The following is a 20,725-nucleotide window of genomic DNA, read 5'->3' on the forward strand; positions in this document are numbered from 1 at the left end:
CCAGGTCAGCTTGGGCTAGAGTGAAACCCTACCTCAAAAAAAACAACAAAAACCAAAAGACCAAAGATGGCTCAGGAGTTAAACGTATTTGCTTGCAAAATCTAACTGCCTTTTTTTTTTTTCCTGCTTGGGTTTTATTCCCCAGTACCCACATAAAGCCAGATGCACAAAGTGGGACATGCATCTGGAGTTTGTATGCAGTGGCAAGAGGCCCTTTCTCTTTCTCTGTCTCTCTGCTTGCAAATAAATAAATAGATAAATAAATAAATAAACTAAGCCAGGCATGGTGGTACACACCTTTAATCCCAGCACTTGGGAGGCAGAAGTAGGAGGATCGCCATGAGTTTGAGGCCACCCTGAGACTCCATAGTGAATTCCAGGTCAGCCTGGGCTAGAGTGAGACCCTACCTCAACAAAACAAAACAAATAAAATAAATAAATAATAAATAAACAAAAATCCATGGCCTCCCTTCTTCTCTCCTCCTTCCCCTCCCTCCCTTCTTCCCTTTCTCTCCTCTCTTTTCCATCACTTCACTTCCTGGAGTAGAGGTCCTAGAGAGAGGCTATTAGACAAGGGCACCAAAGGCTTTTTCCCCACAAGCAGGCTAATGTCCGATGACAAAGATTGTCCCCCTGAAGCCAACTCCAGTTAGTCTCCATGCTGCCTATTCTTGACTTATTTAATTTGATTTCAATCAGAATGCTGCTGGGTAGTTTGTGGAATCCCTTGATAACTGATCAGCCCCACCCCACCTCTCTCCCCAGCTCACCTCAGGACCCCTGTTGAGGTGGTCCAGCATAGCTCTCTCGGCCTCCACGGCTCCTCTAAGCAATTTTTTTTTTGTCTGTGACTCTTCACTATCACTCGACTCTGTTGGAGTCAGATTGAACCCATGTCTCTCCTCTGCCACAGAGCCCCGTTCCAGCAGCCTCCCTGTTTGAAAGGGTCAGGAATACTTTTTCTCCTTGAGCGCTGGAAGGTGCTGCTGCCCCCCCCCCAGCACTGTCCCCATCCAGGGCCTTTGCTTCCCCCTCTGGCAGGCAGCCCAGGGGCCATGTCGTCGTCATGCTCCCCTCACTGGCTTCTTCCTCACTAACGGCCCCAGAGAAGCTGCAAGGCCCCTGCCTGCTGCGCCTTACCTCGGTGTCCTTCGCCCGGCGGGTCCTGCGGCGGCCGATCTTGCGGGCTTCGTAAATTGACGGCGTCCGTTTCCACGTGCAGTCCAGAGAGGAGTGTCGGCTTTGGATGTGTCTTCCCGATAACTGCCTGTCTTGTATGCCCGCCAGTCGCCCACTGGCCATTCCTTGGTGGATGACAACTTCCAGCAGGGCAGCTGGATTCATTTTCGTGCCTCCAAGCCTGGCACACGGCTCGGCGCAGCCTGGCACTCAGCATGCTTCTGTTGAATGAGTGAATCGACTTAGAGGGAAAACTTAACAAAAATCTATTATAATTTTGATGATTAAACTTTTTTTTTTTTTTTGGATTTGTAAAATATTTATTAGCTCTTGACATACTTAGTATGTAAACAAGACATGTTGGTACCGTCCTCTCCCTCACCCCTCCCCCTTTTCCAAAGGGGCCCTCCTTGCTGGGGACACAGGTCTTCCCCACGGGGATTGTGGGTCGTGCAATGTGGGGGCAGCAGTCAGCTATGGGGGAGAGGCAATGTCTCAAGAAGATGGAACGCTTCACGAATTTGCGTGTCATCCTTACACAGGGGCCATCCTCATCTTCTCTGTATCGTTCCGACTTTAGTATACGTGCTGCCGAAGCGAGCGCTGATTACACTTTTTATAATAACCTTTTAATTTTACAGTGGTTTTTGGTTTGTAGAAAACGGCAATGACCACTTCAGAGAGACCCCATCTTCCCTAGGTCCTCTCTTCCACATCTCTCGTCACTGGCACGTTTCCATAGGTAGTGAGCCACACTGACAAGTCACTCGCCGTGTTTCCTTGATTTTTGGTCCAGTGATCTTTGTCTGCTCCAAGACCCCACATGGCATGGAGGCTCAAGCGTCCTGGCAGAGACAGCTTCCAGACGTCTCTTGTTTTGATGACCTTGGCAGTGGGGAGACTGGCCAGCGCTCATGGAGGAGGCCTCTGTGGTGAGGACCTGGGGCGGGAAGCACGCAGGGCCAGGTACATGCTCACCACAGCGTGTCAAGGCTGCACCCAACGATATGACCCTTCGTGTGCTAGTGACCTTGATCTAGCCGAGGCCGAGCCTGCCTCACTTACAACATGGCCGCTTCCTGCTCCCCCAAACCCATGCAGCTTCTGCTGTTTAAAGGAAAGTTGGGGTGCACACATCAGGAATGGGGTACTTCCTTGGAGGTACCCACGTCATTTCTGTGGAATTCTACTTGGAAGTTTTGTCCCAATAATTATTTATTTCATCATTTGTTTGTGTCAGTGTGGACCCCAGGATCTAATCCGAGACCACTTCGTCTTGTGACCCAGATTGTGTGAGCCTTTGTTGCCGGGAGCTCTTTCAGTCGTTCCCTGAGATGTTTTACACATTTCAGTGTGTGCACGTGTGAGTGACTGTGCGTACATGAATGTATATACATGTATGCACGTTTGCAAGTCTCATGTGCACACATGTATGCCTCTGTGTGGAGTTTTTATATATGCACATGCATGCACATATATGAATACACACAGCTTATGTATATCTGCCTACACATGCCAGTCTGCCCGCTGCCCCTCTCAGCTGTCAGGATGGCTTGGCACTCTCCCTTCTGTGCTGCTGCCAGGGAACCTCTGTACCACAGTGAGGGGAATGGGCCTGCCCCATCTGTTGGAGGCATACTGGTACCATCAAATCCACTCCCTATTTCACATGGTGTTAGGATGCTTCTCTGATGATTTCCAGTCCAGAGCCCCTGGGGAAATGCCAAGGCTGAGATGCTGGGTGCTTTGGGGCATGCAGAGTGGGACAATTTGGCTGGAGTGGAAAGTCCCTGTGGGGAGGGAGGGTAAAGAACTGGGTAAAGAAGGGCTGGGGAGACGGGCTTAGTGGTTAAGCGCTTGCTTGTGAAACCTAAGAACCCCGGTTCGAGGCTTGATTCCCCAAGACCCACGTTAGCCAGATGCACAAGGGGACGCACGCGTCTGGAGTTCGTTTGCAGTGGCTGGAGGCCCTGGTGCACCCATTTTCTCTCTCTCTCTAGCTACCTCTTTCTCTCTCTGTCTGTCACTTTCAAATAAATAAAAAAAGAACTGGGTAAAGAAGACCTGGACTTGGGGACACGGCCCACTCCCCATGACAGGTCCTCACGTCTTCCTGACAAGGTCTAGGACGCAGCGGTCACTCTGAGCACCCTCTTGTGAGGGTGCTTGCTGTCCAGGGCCTCATCCAGCTGCTCCTGGAACAAGTGTCTGGGAAACAGTGGAGACCACCAGAGGCTGTAGGTCCCTGCTCATCAGTATGATCTGGGGACAGTTCTGCCCCAGGAGGACCGTGATCGTAGGAAGGAACATGGCGTCGGGAGGAAAGGGGCCGTGATGGTTCTGGGGTGGTGCACCCTCCTCAAGTTTGCCGCAGTTTAGTGACGTCTGAGGACAGAGCTGAGAGAGCCAGCTTCCCTCCTCTGTCTCCTATCAGCCCCGCCCTGTGCCACTCCGCCCCTCGTAAGGCAGGCAGCCCTGTGGGCCCAGAGCCCCCTGGTGGTGCTGGTTCTCTGATCACCAAGCCCTGACCGGACCTTTCCTACCACAGGATTTCATTAGCGGCCTCTTCTCTTTATCAACTGCTTGCCCTTTATTGCTTCTCAGGGGCTTTATCTCTTGCCTCCCGGCTAAATGAGGATTAATATTTTAACAAGATTATGGGCTGTGGGCTCACCGTCTCTCCAGGGACACCAGGCGCTCCCCTCCCTCCCAGCCCTTCTCTGCCCGACGGCTTCCCTGCTGTCAGCACCTGGGAGCGGGACCTTGCCGTTCCAGACTGCGGGGTGGAGGTGGGTGGGAGAGCTGGGCTTGGACTCAGAGTGGTGGGCGCACTTTGGGCAGGACTGCCTGGCAGGGTAGGGCTCCTTTAAGGCTAGGACTATCTCCCTAGGGACTCAGAATTTGACCCCGAGGAACAGAGGTGTGTGCGCCCTTCCCTGTCTGACTTCTATCAGTCACTTTCAAGACTCCAGTGCTTGGGCTAAGATCCCTCCAGTTAGGAGGCAGAGTCTTCTTCTGTGCCTTTTTTGTTTGTTTGTTTTGTTTATTTTTTCAAGGCATGGTTTCACTCTAGCCTAGGCTGACCTGGAATTCACTATGTAGTCTCAGGGTGGCCTTGAACTCATAGTGATCTTCCTACCTCTGCCTCCCAAGTACTGGGATTAGAGGCATGTGCCATCACGCCCGGCTCAGCCTGTGACTTTTAAGGACAGCAGACATTGAGGTAAGGCTCAGTAGATAACACAGGGTTGCCTCATCTCCACGTCAACATGTACTGGAATCAGGATGTATGCGTGATCCTTGAGGGGGCCTCATTCAACCGGTCATATACTTGGAATACTTGAGAACAGCCTTTCTCCTTTCCAGAAGCTTCCTTGCTTGTGTCTAGAACTTTCAGATGTGGCTGAAAGTAAACATCTCTGGTGACCTCCTGTGTCCCGTGGTTGTGTCTGAGGCTGCCCCCTCTGGCCTGGGCATCTCCCTCTCAGCTAGAGGAGCTTGCCAACACCACCTCCATAACACATCCAAATGGACCCCAGGCTAGCTCCAGAGGGACCCTCTTCATGGTGTGGACGTACCACCTGCCCTTCCTGTCTGCCTAGTGCTCTTTGTGCCTCCACTGGCCACACAGACTAGAGCTGGGAGGGGCACTGAGTGGGGTCAGCACATGGTTTCATCCTGGATTTAACAAAATGCTCCACACATTGGGTTTGCGCCCTGCTGGGGGACGAGTGTGTGGAGCCAGGCCGGTCACTATGGAATGGAAGGACACACTCTGCTACTCCCTTCTTGCTGGATTCCTTCCCGGTCAGCATTGTTAGAATGGCCACACTGCCCAAGCCATTGGCAGAGTCAACACCATCTCTATCACAGAGCTAAAGATCCTAAAATGTGTACGAAATTACAAGAAAATAATGCCCAAACCCATCTTGAGCAAAAAGGACAAACAGGAGGCATTCTGCACTTGATTTCAAAATGGTCCACCAAGGTGTAGCCACTGCAGTATGGTGTCAGCATAAACACACACATAGGCCAGTGGATCTGAACTGAGGACCCAGCTGGGCATGGTGGCTCATGCCTGTGATCCTAGCTTTTGGGAGGCTGAGACAGGAGGATTGCTGTAAGCTTGAGGTCATTTTGAGTTATGTATTGAGACCCTGTCTCAAAACAGAACAGAATAAAGGGTCTGGGAGTGAAGACACACACTGACACCCAGCTTGGCTTCAACAGAGGTGCTGGGAGGGAGTGTTAGTCATCAGTAAATGGTGCAGAAGCTGGAGAAACTGGGCGCCCACATGCAGAAGGACGAAACTTAGCTCTTGTGGTTTTTTTTTTTTTTCGAGGTAGGGTCTCACTCTAGCCCAGGCTGACCTGGAATTCACTATGGAGTCTGAGGGTGGCCTTGAACTCATGGCGATCCTCCTACCTCTGCCTCCCGAGTGCTGGGATTAAAGGTGTGCGCCACCATATCCGGCACTTGATTTTTTTAACCAGTTCTAAAAATCAACTCAATATGGATGGAAGACTTAAGCGTAAGAACTGAAAGTATGAAGCCACTAGAAGAGAGCAGGAAAGCAGGCTGGAGAGATGGCTTAGCAGTTAAGGCATTTGCCTGCAAAGCCCAAGGACCCAGGTTTGACTCTCCAGATTCCATATAAGCCAGACTCACAATGGTGAGACAAGCACAAGGTCGCTCATGACCATTAGGTGGCGCAAGCTGCTGGAGTTCAATTGCAGTGGTCTGAGGCCCTGACATGCCAATTCTCTCTCTCTGTTTCTCACTCTAAAATAAAAAATAAAAAATTTTAAAAAAATTTTAAAAAAGAAAACATTCGGAAAGCACTTTGGGAAAGCATTGGGCTGAGTGAAAATTTCTTGCATGTGCATGCATATAGTAGGTATGTGTGAGTGTCTGCGTGTGCACATGCGTGATGTGCACGTGTGGATGTGCAGATGTGCTGCCCCGTGTGCACACAGAGGCGAATGTCACGCGTCCTCCATTGCTCATCTGCGTGTTTCCTTGAGAGCAAGTCCCTTCACTGATTTCAGAGCTTTCTGCTTTTGTAAGCCCCTGTGGGTCACTGGTCTCTGGTCCCTACAGGACCCAGGTGACAGATATGTGTGGTCATGCCAAGTTGATTACATGGGTTCTGGCCACCAAACTTAGTGGTCTCAGGCCCCTCAGGCTCTCATGCTTGCATAGCAAGTGCTCTGAACTGCTGAGCCATTTATTTAGCCCAAAGAATTTTTTTGTAAAGTTTTTGAGGTAGGGTGTCACTATTGCCAAGGCTGACCTGGAATTCATTTCATAGTCTTAGGGTAGCCTCAAATTTATGGTGGTCCTCCTACTTCTGCCTCCCAAGCACTGGGATTAAAGGTGTGAACCACCATGCCTGGCCCAAGGATTTTTTTTGGGGGGGAGGGCGGGGCAAGACCCCAGAAGCACAGAAACAAAAGCAGAAATATACAGTATGATGGTATGGAGCTAGGAATCTGTGCAGAGGGAAGAGATGGCCTGCAGGCAAGGAGAAGGCCTGGATCTGGTTGAGCTCCAGAATCTATCAGAACTTTATAAGTTCCATAGAAAACCACCCATCAGATAGCTGGTAAATGGAAACTTGAATGACTTGATTAAAAAACTAACAACAACAATGGGGCCAGGCATGGTGGCTCATGAATTAATAGCAGCACTTGGGAGGCTGAGGTAAGAGAATTGCTGTGAGTTCGAGGCCAACCTGAGACTGCATAGTGAGGTCTATGTGGGCTAGAGTGAGACTCTGCTTTGAAAAAAACTGAAATAAGAAATAACAACATTAAAGCAGTGTCAAGTGGGTACACGGAGCTGGGGAGATGGCGTAGCGGGCAAAGCGTTGGCAAACACGAAGTCCTGAGTTGGATCCTCAGTTTCCAAACGAAGAAGAGAAGTGAGCGGGCAGCATGTGCCTGTGGTTCTGGCACTGGGGAGGCAGAGACAGGAGGATCCCTAGGATTTGCTGGCTGATTACTCTAACTCATTTGGTAAGCCCCAGGTTCAGGAGGAGACGCCATGTCAAAAATTAAAGTGGTTTTCCAGCACTAACGGGCCTTCGCAGAAGAGGCAGCAGAAAGAACGTAAGAGCCAAAGGAAGGGGAGGAGTGCTTCCAGGGCTGCCTCCCAGACTCAGAGTTGTCCATGGAGTCCGTGATCTCACCGTGGCTGACACTACCTACTCAAGACCTGCAAAATAGAAGGCGGGAAACGATGGCATGAAAATAGAATAAGGACTAACTGGAAAGAAGAAGAGATTCAGTGGAGACTTGACCGGGGAGAGGGTACGGGGGAGATAGTGGAAGGGGATTGTGATCATGTTATACTGTGTGTATGTATTGAGGCTGGCAAGAAAAAGTTTAAAAAGTAGGGCTGGAGAGATGGCTTAGCCATTGAGGTGCTTGCCTGCAAAGCCTCAGGACCCATGTTTGATTTTCCAGACGCCACGTAAGCCAGATGCACGAGGTGGCGCAAGCGCACAAGGTCGCTCATGCGCACGAGGTGGCGCAAGCGCACAAGGTCGCTCATGCGCACGAGGTGGCGCAAGCGCACAAGGTCGCTCATGCGCATGAGGTGGTGCGCGTGTCTGGAGTTTGATTGCAGTGACTGGAGGCCCTGGTATGCCAGATCTCTCCCTTTCTGTCTTTGTCTTTCTCTCATTAAAAAAAAAGAAATATTACAAAAATTAAAAAGTTTAAAAAGCAAAGTGGGGAGCAACTGTGGAAGATGCCCAGTGTCTCCACACTCATATGCATGTGTGCCCCCACACATAGGAATACACGCACATACCTTCATGCTTGCACTACACGCATGCAAAATGAGTGGCGGTCCTGAACAGCCCTTCCTCAAGAGAGAACATACAGTCAGCCGGGACGTGAAGACCGCACGCCATCACCTCACTCCAGTAAGGACAGCTGTCATAACGAAAAGAGAAGGTGACAAGTGTTGGGGTAGGCGTGGAGGAGAGGACCCTTGTGCACTGTGAGTGGGGAGCTAAATTATGCATTGTGGAAAACAGTAAAGCGGTTCCTCAGAAAATTAACAATAGGGGCTGGAGAGATGGCTCAGTGGTTAAGGTGCTTGCCTGCAAAGCATAACTACCCAAGTTCGATTCCCCAGAACCCCACATAAAGTCAGATGCACATGGTGGCACATGTGTCTGGAGTTCATTTGCAGTGGCTGGAGGCCCTGGTGCACCCATTCTCTCTCTCTGCTTCAATGCTCACCATAGCAAGAGACGGAGCAGCCTGATGAGTCCATCAGCTGGTGAATGGGTGATTAAGATGTGGTGCGCACACACATGGAACTCTACCTAGACACGAAAGGATGGAACGGTGTCCCCTGTGATGATGTGGGCTGGAAATCATGTTATGTGAAATCAGTCAGGCAGAGCAGGACAAACACTGAGTCCCTCACTGAGGTGTGGATGCTAAACTTGGTCACCTAGAAAGGCAAGTACCAGAGACTAGGGGCAGAAGGGGTGAGGCGAAGCCAGTTAGTAGTCAGGCTAGTCAGCTAAATAGGAGGAGCAAGATGCTATGGTGCCTGCAGATAGCACTGTGGACTGCATTTGACAAAGCCAGACAATGGGTTTTGAACGTCTCGCCATAAAGTGTTAGTATTGGAGGAGATACACGTCTGGCTGGGTTTCAACACTCTGTCATGTGTACAGGTATTGAAACATGTCATCCCACTGAGACATACAATTTTGGGGCCGAAGCAATGGTTTAGCAGCTAAGAGTACTTGGGGCACAGGCATGAGGACCTGAGTTTGATGCCCAGCACCCATGTAGAAGCTGGGCATAGATGTGCCTGCCTGTGACCCCACTGCTGAGGATTTGGAGAGCAGAGATGTGCCTGCCTGTGATCCCACTGCTGAGGGCTTGGAGATGGAGATGTGCCTGTCTGTGACCCTACTTCTGAGGGTTTGGAGATGGAGATGTGCCTGTCTGTGACCCCACTGCTGAGGGTTTGGAGATGTGCCTGCCTGTGACCCCACTTCTGCGGGTTTGGAGAGCGGAGGATGACTGGAGCTCCCTGCTCAGCCAGCTCGACTGAAAACAAGCAAGCTGACGCCATCTCAAGGAAATGAGGCTGAAGAGTGTGGTAAGGCGGACACCTGGAGTTCTCTGGCCTCGGTATGTGTGCACATAGGGTGCATGCCTGTGCACATCCATGTGCATATAGCACAGCACACATGCACACTCCAAAGTAAAAGAAAAAGATTTCAATATTTTTTAGGCAAGCTCAACAGACTGGCCTTTTTCATATGCATAAGAGTGAGAGCAAGGGAGAGAGAGACAGAGTGAGAGAGAGAATTGGAATGCCAGGGCCTCTAGTCACTGCAATTGAACTCCAGACACATGTGCCACCTTGTGTGCATATGCAACCTTGTGTGCTGGAATCACCTTGTGCATCTGGCTTATGTGGGATCTGGAGAGTTGAACATGGGTCCTTAGACTTCACAGGCAAGCGCCTTAACTGCTAAGCCATCTCTCCAGATGAATCATTGCAATTTTTAAAAATTTATTTACTTATGAGAGAGAGAGAGAGAGAGAGAGAGAGAGAAGAGAATGGGAGTGCCAGGGCTTCCAGGGACTGCAAATGAACTCCAGACTCAGGCGCCACCATGGAACCTGAATGGAACCTGGCTTTGCAGGCATGTGCCTTAACTGCTAAGCCATCTCTCCAGCCCCAAGTTTTTTTAAAAATTTTTTTTTGTTATTTTATTTATTTTAGAGCGACAGACAGAGAGAGAGAAGCAGAGATAGAGAGAGAGAATGGGCGCGCCAGGGCCTCCAGCCACTGCAAATGAACTCCAGACGCGTGCGCCCCTTGTGCATCTGGCTAACGTGGGTCCTGGGGAGTCAAGCCTCGAACCAGAGTCCTTAGGCTTCACAGGCAAGTGCTTAACTGCTAAGCCACCTCTCCAGCCCCCAAGTTTTTTTTTTTTAATTTTTTTTGTTTATTTAGTTTAGAGTGACAGACAGAGAAGGAGGCAGAGAGAGCAGAGAGAGAGAGAGAGAGAGAGAGAGAGAGAGAGAGAGAGGGGATGGGCGCGCCAGGGCCTCCAGCCACTGCAAACGAACTTCAGATGCGTGCATCCCCTCTTGTGCATCTAAAGTGGGTCCTGGGGAATCGAGCTTCAAACCGGGGTCCTTAGGCTTCACAGGCAAGCACTTAACCGCTAAGCCATCCCTACAGCCCAAGTTTTGTTTTTAAATTAACTGAAATAAAATATATTAATTTCAGAAAAATCTTGGGAAAATGAATAAGCATAGAGAGGAAAGTGAACAAATTTTAAAGCTTACAATCGAAAGGGAGCCAGCTGGACCCCTTGACATCTGTTCACACATGACGCATGGCCCTGTGCACAAGTAAACTGTAGCTGCAGCCTTTGAGTCTCTGTTCTGCTCTGTGACAGAGATTCATAAGGTCACTCACCACGAGAGGACATTCCCAGTAAACCCAGGGCTATGAGGTGACAAGGCCTCCTGCAAGGGCTGGTAGGGTGTGGGGCACAGTCGGGGCTTCAGAGCTCTCCGGGGTTCTGTGGAGCACAGGTTGAGTGTCTTCTAGACCCCAGTTCTCAGTTTTGAAGCAATACAGTCAACAAGGCCCAGGCCCCTGGATCTGAACTAGATCGGAGATCTGGGAGGGGTCTGGTGGGTGCTCCTTCACCAGGTACCCACAGGGCCTGGCCAGCAGGAATGGAGGGGTGGTGATGGGAGCCCCAGACAGACTGTGAGGACGGTGGGTGGTGTGCAAGGCATGGTCGCTGGGTGGGTGGGAGGGCGCATCTTCATTGTTGGTTTGGCTGGCTCTGGAACCACCGAGGAGGCACCTTTGGGTGTGTCTGTGAGGATATTTCCAGAGAGCTGTAACTGAGGAGGGCAGACCCATCCTAACGTCCCATGGGCTGAAGAAAAAGGAGAAAGAGAGCTGCACACCAGCGTTCATCGGTCTGCTCCAGACTGTGGATGTGATGTGACCAAACACCTCTCCCTCCACTTTTGCTGCTATGCCTTCCCTACCGTGCTGGGCTGGGCTTCAAACTGTGAGAAAAAGTAAACCTTCAGCTTATTTATTTATTCATTTGAGAGAGGGAGGGGGGAGGGAGAGAGAGAGAGAGAGAGAGAGAGAGAGGTGCTTCATGCTGTTGTAAACCAACTCCACATGTCCCACTTTGTGTATCTGGCTTTAGTGGGTACTGTGGCATCAAACCCAGGCCATTAGACTTTGCAAGCAAGTGCCTTAACCTTTGAGCCTGAGCCATCTCTCCAGCCCCACGCCTTCAATTTTTGTCAGGCACTGGTGACAGCAGTGAGATAATTAACTGATACAATGATGCTATTTTTTCTTTGTGTTTTGGTGTTTAAGCCCCCGCTGGCTTTAAACTTGGGGTAATCCTCCTGTCTCCACTCCTGTGTTTTGGGATTATAGGTGTGTGTTATTACACCCATCTTCAGGCCTCCTTCCTGAAATCCAGATCCCCCCTCCCAGACCTTTGTGTGGAAGGATGCAGCCTCTAATCTTTGGCTTGGCTCTGTTTGCGGAAACCGTTCTGTTCCTATTCTCTGTCCTCTCTTTCTCTGGTCTCCTCTTGCCCTCTGTTAGCTATTCCAGACCTTGATCCTCACCACATATGCATCTCTCCATTATTTATTCAGGGCCACCAGCTGCCCATCTGCTTGAAGTCCCAGAGGTTGACCTTGAGGTGCCAAGGACAGCAGGGCCATTCACCTTGGGGCGGCTGCCATGACTGGGCTGGCTCAGTGGCTGGTTCTGGGATCCTCTGTTTAGTGGGGCTTTGGGGTGGGGGCAGCACTAGTGTGTGTACATGCACACGCATGTGTGTGTTTGCACCCTCCCCGAGATTCTGGATGGAGCCCATTGGGATCAAGCATCAGGAATTAGCCAAGCTGACAGGCCGTTTGCAGTGATTCTAGACGGTGACTAAGAGCCTCGGGCCGGTGGACCCAGACCGGAGGGGGCCTTCTACCTGGCAGGTAAGGGTGGGGTGGGTAAGCCTGGGGTGGGATTTGCGTTTCTTTTCTGAGGGTGAGTGCAGGGGTTACCTCAGGCTCACAGGCTCCTGTCCTCCTGTATCCCCTTCTGGAATGTGTGAAGCTCAGCAGAGCGCTGAGCCCAGGGCCACGGGAGCCGTGAGTGTGGCTGGGGGAGACGCCTCTCAGGGGGCCCAGGCTCCTGCTCAGGAAGCCGGAAGTCCTGGGGAGGAGGACGGGAGCCCCAAGAAGCCCAGGGCACCAGCCCCATGATCCTTCTACGTGCCGTGCTTAGCCTTCATTCTGGCCTGCGGGTCTAGGGACAGGATAATGGGGTGCTCAGCCTGTCTAGTACTAACTGGGGCCCCTGGCCCATTCTACTTGGGGGCAGGGTCTCTGGGGCTGACACAACTCCTTTCGACGCCAAGAACCCTGCGGCAAGAAGGAAGCTAGAATGACCCTGCTTCCGCTCCTGCTGCCCAGGTTCCCTGCCCTGGCATCCCAGGAGCACAAGACTTCTGCCTGGCTGCTGGGCCTGGGATCATCTCCCTCTTTCCCTCTTCATCGCTCTTTCTTCCTCCTCAAATCTCTTCTCTCTTCTTCCACTCCGCTCCCTTCCTTCTTCCCCACCACCTCCTCCTCCTTCTCCCTCTGCTTTCTTCCGCCTCTTTTTCTCCTTCTCCTCCTCTCTTCTTAGGTGTCTCCCCGGAGAGCTCCTGGCTCCGTCTGCCTCCTTTCTGGAGCCGTTCAGCTCCCAGGACACGCAGCAGGTCACGGAGGGAGGTGGTCGGCTACGTGTGCTGGGATGTCACACTAAGGGGACCTTGGGGACATTTCCGCTCTTGGTTCCTGATTGCCAGCAGTGGAGCCCTGCGCGAGGCTCCTGCTTCATAAGTCCCACCTCCTTCACCCCACAGCGCCTCCGAACTTGCTGAGGGACAAGGTGCTTCGCCTCCATGTTAGTAGCTTTGGGGGCTGGTCCCTTCTGCTGCCCCTTGGCTGGTCCTCCAGGCCCTGTGCTGTGCGCTCCAGGGTCCTGGGACTTTCCAGAAGGCTTTTGCTCAGTGTGTTGGTGTCAGTGGGCTTCCTCTCTTGACCCAGCAGCTGAGCTCTGACAGCTAGGGGGACTGTGGGTCTCAGTGGTCCAGACACCTGAGCCCAAGGGTAGTAACAAGTGTCGAGTTGCCTTTGGTGAGTGGGGGTGGTGGAAGGGGCGGGAGGAGTGAGAGCGACTGGTGTTGATTTGCCTGAAGGCCAGAGGTGCCTAGCACTACAAAGTGACAGCCACATGACAGACGGGCTGTTATCCTGGAATCTTCCCCAGTCCTCAGCAGGAACTGCCATCTCTAGAAGTGTCTATTTTATAGCCCTGTGGTGTCTCTTTGTGTCCTGATAATAAGGAAGGGACATACCGGGGACAGATAAGGGTCTACCTTTGGCCAGCTAGTTCCGATAAAGGATGTTGTGCCTGTCACTGCCTGTCCCACTGGGGAGTGGGATCTCCCAAGGGAAGGGGAGAAAGATGTCCTTTCGGGAAAGCCCTTGGTTAGGAAGCTTCTTCCTTCACGCTAGTCCTGTGGTTCTTCCCCTCACGTCCAACCACATGGCTGGCAGCAGCCAACCCATTAGGCAGGACCTGTGGTGAAGTTGGGGTGTCGGCGGTAGGGCTGAAGGTACATGGGGTTGAGAGTTTGTACCTCTAGCCACCCCTGAGATCAAGGAGGGCTGGGCGTGACAGGAGGTCAGAAGAGAGAGCAAGGAGGGGTTTGCCACCCTAGTCCTCCCTGTTCCCTCAGAGGCTGGAGCTGTGTGGACAGCTGCTCTTCCGTAGCTGCCACGGAGGCCAGAGTTCAGGTCCATGTTCATCCCAGGTGAACCTTTTGTCTGGCCGGACCACTCTGTGCCCCTGGCATTTATTTGGCACCTACTCTATGAAGGGTAATGGGAGACACGTGAGCAGACTTTCTGTTGACCAGAGGGTCAGGGTGTGAGGGGAGGTCTGGACCCCGGCAGCGTCCTGCACGCAAATGAGCTCAAGCCTGGGCACCCACGGGATGGGGAGAGGGGACGAGAGGGGACAGTGAGCACACCTGCCTGGGGTCACTGGGAGCCCCCGACCTGGCACTGGAACCACAGCGCCACCTCTGAGCTCCCAGCTGCATTGCAACCTTGGTGGCTGGAGAAAGTGTTTGCCGACTGCCAGTGCGGTTTTCCCGACCACGTCTTCTGTTTCTGTGAAGACAAGACTGCCGACGCATCAGATGGGCATCATGCGTGCCGGGAGCCCGCTCAGCCAGCAAGCGAGTTCCAGCTCTGGATCTGGGGCCAACAGGCCTTGCTAGAGCTGTGGTCCTACGTCCCTTTTTGGTTTTAGGCCCTCCAGTGACTAAGGCCTTAGGTGTGACTGTCCTTAGGAAACGTGTGTACAAATAGCCAGGGTTTGGAGCCCCAGGTGCTGAGGGAGCCAAGGCCTCTGGGTGGGTGGGTGGACAGAGACTCACTCGGACAGGGAGCAAGAGAGGACATGGTGGGACCTGGTTGTAGGAGACAGGGTGCTGTTTCTTTTACATCTTTTTTTTTTTTTTTTAAGTTTTCTGCACTTCAAAAGCCAGAGCAGCACAATGCACTTCCCCAGGCGTCACCCTGATTGCATGATCGCTGCTGGGCGAGGGACGTGGGCTGCTTCCCTGCACCTGCCTGTGCTGCCATTTCACGCCCCCACTTGGGGTGCAGCCCTCCAAGGAAGGAAAGTACTCCCTCTGCCCAGTGCCAAACCACGAACTTCCCTAGCCTCAGCTCCTGTCCCATCTATGAGGAAATTTCTCTGATTGTCTGAAAAAGTCTTTTGTAGTTGCTTTGTTTGGGATGGCCCCACAAAAGGCCCATGTGCAGAGGCGGCTGAGGTCCGGTCCTTACATCTCTCTAATGCAGACCAGCGCCACCTCCGCCGCTTGTGGTTTGTTTGTTGCAGAAACCCTTCTGTTCCCTGCCAAATGCCCCGCATCCTCTGATTCCGTGGCTTCCCTGTGACATCACAGCATCCTGCAAATGGTGGTTTAGTTCTGGAAGCTTGAGTGGATTCAGGCTCCCTACCCCAGGACGTCGTCAGAGTAGCTCTGTGACCCCACAGGGGCATACCTCATGAGTGGGAGCATGCGGTCATGGGAGCATGGCCACCCCACTGGGCCTGGTTGCCCTTTCATTTCGTGGGGATGTCCATCCGCCATGAAATAAGTATTTCATGAGAGGTAGCAAAAGGCTTGCCTTTTCTTTTCCTTCCCCCTTCTCTCCTCTACTCCCTCTGTCCCTCCCTTCTCTCTCCTTTCCTCCCTCCCTCCCTCTCTTCCATCATTCCTTCTTGTTTCTATTTTATTATTTATTTGAGAGATAGAGAGAATAAGGGGGGAGAGAAAGTTGGTGCACCAGGGCCTCCAGCTGCTGCAAAGGAAATACAGACACATGCCACCTTGTCCATTTGCATCTGGCTTACGTGGGTCCTGGGGAATTGAACCTGGGTCCTAGGGCTTTGCAGGCAAGTGCCTTAACTGCTAAGCCTTCCTCCAGCCCTTCCTTTCACTTTTTTTTAATAAATGGGTACTTTTTTTTAAAAATATTTTTTGTTCATTTATTTATTTATTTATTTGAGAGTGACAGACACAGGGAGAAAGACAGATAGAGGGAGAGAGAGAGAATGGGTGTGCCAGGGCTTCCAGCCTCTGCAAACGAACTCCAGACGCGTGCGCCCCCTTGTGCATCTGGCTAACGTGGGACCTGGGGAACCGAGCCTCGAACCGGGGTCCTTAGGCTTCACAGGCAAGCGCTTAACCGCTAAGCCATCTCTCCAGCCCTCCTTTCCCTTTTTTAATTAATTAATTAAAAAAACTTTTTTTGAGAGAGAGAGAATGGGCACACTAGGGCCTTCAGCCACTGCAAATGAACTCCAGACATGTGCGCCTCTTGTATGCATATGCGACATTGCACGCTTGCATCGCTGTGTGTCTGGCTCACGTGGGGCCTGGAGATCAGAGCGTGAGTTCTTAGGCTTCACAGGCAAGCACCTGAACTACTAAGCCATCTCTCCAGCCCCGCTTCCTGTTTTTTTTTTTTTTTTTTTTTTAATGGAGGGAAAGAGTTTACTTCAACTTACAGTTTCCGGGGGAAGTTCCGTCACAATGGGGGAAGCTCGGAAGGAAAGGGAACCTGACTTACAATGAGCCACCTAAACAGGGAGCAGAGTGCTGGATGTGCTCGCCGTGCTGCCCAGGCTGGCCTTGAACTCCTGGGCTGAAGAAGCCTCCTGCCCCACCTCCAGAGTAGCTGGTACCCCAGCAGGCCTCCAGCCAATAAATGCTGATTTTCTCATGTCTCCTCCTACCACCCTGCTGAGCTAGAACTCTTCCTGTGCAGACAGACAGAAAGCCATCCCTATCCACTAGTCACTGAGTCATCTTGAAACACAACTCAGAAGAGGAAGTCCTTAATCTCTTTGCTTTTAATCAACAGTTTTCCAAGCAGGGTTTCCCAAGGGATTTTTGTTTCACTTGGGTTTTCTCTCTCTCTCTCTTTTTTTCCTAATATTTTTATTTATTTATTTGCAAGCAGAGAGAAATAGAAGAGAGACAGAATGGGTGCTCCAGGGCCTCTGGCTGCTGCAAACACTCCAGATGCACATGCCACTTCCTACACCTGGCTTTACATGGATATTGGGTGTGGTGGTTTGAATAGAATAGATGGCCCCCAATATATTCAGTTGTTTATTTGTTTGTAATTTGCATCTGTAGCCACCTGGCTGGAGGCAATGTCACTGGGTGATTTTAAGGTGTGGTGGTGGGTTTCAGATTTCAATCTAAAGATATTCAAAGTGTGCCTAGCTGGAGTTCCTGAAGAGTGCTGTGGCTTTTGACCTTTAGGCTTGTGCTTCTCTCTCTCTCTGCTTGGACCTGTGAAGGCAGGCCAGTTTCTTCTGCTATTATGGAACTTCCCCTGGATCTGTAGGCTTCAATAAATATCCCTTCCTCCATAACTGTGTCTGGTCTGAAAGGTCATCTCAGTGAACCGGAAGCTGTCTGCTACACTGGGTAATTGAACTTGGGTTGTTAGACTTTGCAGGCAAGACCACTGAGCTATCTCTCCAGCACTTCTCTCTCTTTTCTTTATTTTTTTATTTAGAGAGAGAGAGAATTGTCATGCAGGGCCTCAGCCAGTGCAATTGAACTCAGGACGCTTTTGCCACCTAGTGGGCATGCATGACCTTGCGCTTGCCTTAGCTTTGTGCATCTGCCTTATGTGGGATCTGGAGAGTTGAACATGGGTCCTTAAGCTTACAGGCAAGCACCTTAACTGCTAAGTCACCTCTCCAGTCTCTCTTTTTTAAAAAACACATTTTCATATCATATTGATTCAGCATATTAGTACATTAGTTATTCCTGTTATAAGGCTTTTCTTTTCTTTTTTGGTTTTTCAAGGTAGGGTCTCACTCCAGCCCAAATTGACCTGGAATTCACTATGCAGTCTCTGGGTGGCCTCAAACTCAAGGTTATCCTCCTACCTCTGTCTCCCATGTGCTGGGATTAAAGGCGTGCACCACCATGCCTGGTCCCATTATTCCTTTTAAAATTGTAATTGTTTCTTCTTTGGCCAGAATTTTCCAATTTTTGTCCTTAGTCCTCTTTGACAGTGGCGGGTTGTCTGTTTAGACACATTTGTTTTTACACACTTCCTGCACACTCTTCGGGAGCGCTTATTTTCTTGCTTGTTTTTAAGTATCCATATTGGACTCTGAAAACCAATCACATCTAAGAATCTGGTTGGAGGGCAGACTTTGTTGTTGGTGTTTGTTTCAATGCTGAGCATTGGACACAGGGCTTTGCACACGCTAGTCAGGCCGATGCTCTTCCACGGAGTCCACTCTCAGTCCAGCAGACAGTGGTTTCTAGTGGTCACAGCTCTCCCACCCCACATAGGGAAAGGGGACAAAACTCCCCAAGAAAACCAGAACCAAAACCAAAATGGCTTTGGTCATCTCCGCCATATCCACCAGGTGGCAATGTCCAGCCACCAATCCTTTTGCTTTGCTTCAGGAAGCACCTCCTGGGTTGGCCCCTCCAGCAGTGTCTCATCATACCCCGCTAGCCCACACCCTCCAGCGTGGGGGTACAGGGCCTCTTGCCACCTGCAGGAGGGCTTAGAGGTGTTTGTCCCCAACTAGGACAGCCTTCCTGGCAAAGCAAGCTGTGAAGAAAGGTTGGTTCTGTCCTGTCTCCTCTGTGGATGCAGAACATCGGCTTCGCTTTTCTCCCTGCCTGGTGGACACTGGCTTGTGTCCCTGTGGCCACTTTCAGGCATGGGGGGACTAGTGAGGGGCTACAGTCAAGACAGGGGCCGGGGCCGTGTTGAAGGACAGGGCCCGGGGATGGCCAGCTCCAGGTCACCGGGAAGAAGGGGGCTGAGCCATTGTAGTGGACAGCGGGGAAGGCCCCCGGATCGAGGATCCTCACAGTAGAGTGTGTCTGTAGAAAGCTATCCTCCAACACACTTTGTGGGTGGAAGCCGCTTTTTCTGGGGGTCCCGTGGGAGGGTGGTGACAGGGAGTGTGGAGCTATTCCAGGTTGGAAGTGTCTTCAGTCAGAGCAGCTTTCACAGATGGGGCCTTTACCCTCCCTCGTGGGGGGGGGGGATGGCAAAGCTCACAAGATTCTCGCAAGAGGGCCCTCCCTCCCCAAGAGTCTAGAAGATGGGGCTCTGCCCTGGCATAACTGTCCCTAGCTTGCTCAGAGGACTTCTGGTGGCATAGTTCCTGTGAATCTCCCATGCTCCTGTAAGTGAGTCCAAAACCTCATTGGTTCACAAGGCTGGGCTCTGATGGAGTCCTGTCTTTGGTCTGTAGGTGCCTTTTCTATGAGATGAATAGTTCTTCCTTTCTTTTCCCTTCCCTTCCCTTCTCTTCCCTTCCCTTCTTCTCCTTCCTTTCTTCCTCCCTTCCTCCCTTCCTCGTGTCGCACATATAGTGTTTGTGTATGTGTGTGAGTGCGTGCGTGCATGTGTGTGTGTGTGTGTGTGTGTGTGTGTGTGTGTGTGTAGGCCAAAGGTTGTTTATGGGTGTCTTCCTCAATGGCTTTCGCCTCTATCAATTTTTTTTTTTTTTATTGAGACAATCTCATACTGAATTGGAGCTTACCAATTCAGCTAGACTAGGTAGCCAGCAAACCCAGCCCAAGAGATCCCCCGTCTGTGCTTTCCCAGAGCTGGGATCGCAGGCACGTGCTGCCACCCCCGGCTATAACACATGAGTGCTGGAGATCCAAACTCAGGACCTCATGCCCACCCAGCAAGCACTTTCCCCACTGAACCATCTCCATAGCCCTGAGGCGTTTCCGTACATATTCCCAGGAAAAGAGGTGGGGTGGGGGCAAGGATCTGGCTGGCCTCCTGGTCCCTGGACTTGGCTGGGCCCACTAGTGGATGATGGGGCACAGCAGTGGGACACCTCTCCTCCAGCCTCTGCTTCCCACTGAGCGCTGACCTCCAGGTTGGAGTGTCAGCGGCGGGGGACTAGGAAGTGGGGCTGCCCTGAGTAGCCTGCAGTGAGGCGCTGCCCAGGCATACCTTGGGGATGATCGGCCAAGAGCTGACCTACCCTGTTCCCCCAGTTCTGGGTTTGCATTGGCTATCTCAGGAAATAACCTTCTCTCCCCCTTCCCCACAGGCAGACCTGGCACTTGGCACCCCTTACCAAGCAACATTTGCAACCCCCCTCACATTTTAGGCCACGTAGTAAGGGGCCAGGTGGGGTCAGTGGGGTGGGGTGCCTCTCCAGCACCCTTCATGGATATGAGTTTTTTTTTCTCTTGGGCACTGGGTGGGGGGTGGGTCTCAGGGGAATGAGCGTGCCCACTGACACACCAAGCCCCAGAGAGCTACCAGCCAGGGAGGGATGGGCTAAGAGAGAAGCTTGGACAAAGGGTCAACCAGAACACCTGCTGTGGCTGGCACCCCTCGTGCCCCTGTTGTCCGGGCGCAGGAGGAGGAGGCAGGGTGGCCTTGTCTCCTGAGCTGGCTCCCTCTCCTCCTCCTCTGGCCCTGGCTTGGAGCTATGCAGTCAAGGCCTTCAGCTGCCCGGCTGGGCTCCGCCTTCCCGGTTCCCTGCAGCGTCAGATGGGTTGGTCTGAGGCTACTGGACCCGGTTCTGGCCTCGGTTCCATCCCTCGCAGGGCCCTAGGGAGCCAGGGGGAGGGCCTGGCAGGGTGGCAGATGGTGGGCTGGGAGGAGGGGCTGCCCGGCAGACGGACGACTGTCAGGACAGATGGCAGGCTGGGTAGGGGTCCGGAGCCCGCCCATCTGCTCCAGCCCCCGCAGGGGCTTTTCTTGTCACCTCCGGCTGAATTGGGACAAGGCCTGCTCAGCCTGCTGGGTCCTCTGGGCCCGGCTCAGTGCTGGTGTTCCCAGCCTGGTGTCTTCCTGGGGTCCCACAGTCCCTCCTGGTAGCTGGCTCAAGGCCTGGGCTCACAGCACG

At 52.1% G+C, this 20,725-nt stretch overlaps 1 non-coding gene across 1 annotated transcript; it reads right to left on the bottom strand.

Moving 5' to 3' along the window:
• Positions 1 to 1,676: 1,676 nt before the first annotated feature.
• LOC123463751 lies at positions 1,677 to 1,783 on the bottom strand. The gene has a single exon (XR_006639138.1). It is a non-coding gene; the product is annotated as a U6 spliceosomal RNA (small nuclear RNA).
• Between the last annotated feature and the right edge of the window lie 18,942 nt (positions 1,784 to 20,725).

This window comes from Jaculus jaculus, chromosome 9 (genome assembly GCF_020740685.1).
Source record: "Jaculus jaculus isolate mJacJac1 chromosome 9, mJacJac1.mat.Y.cur, whole genome shotgun sequence".
NCBI classification, from domain to species: Eukaryota; Metazoa; Chordata; class Mammalia; order Rodentia; family Dipodidae; genus Jaculus; species Jaculus jaculus.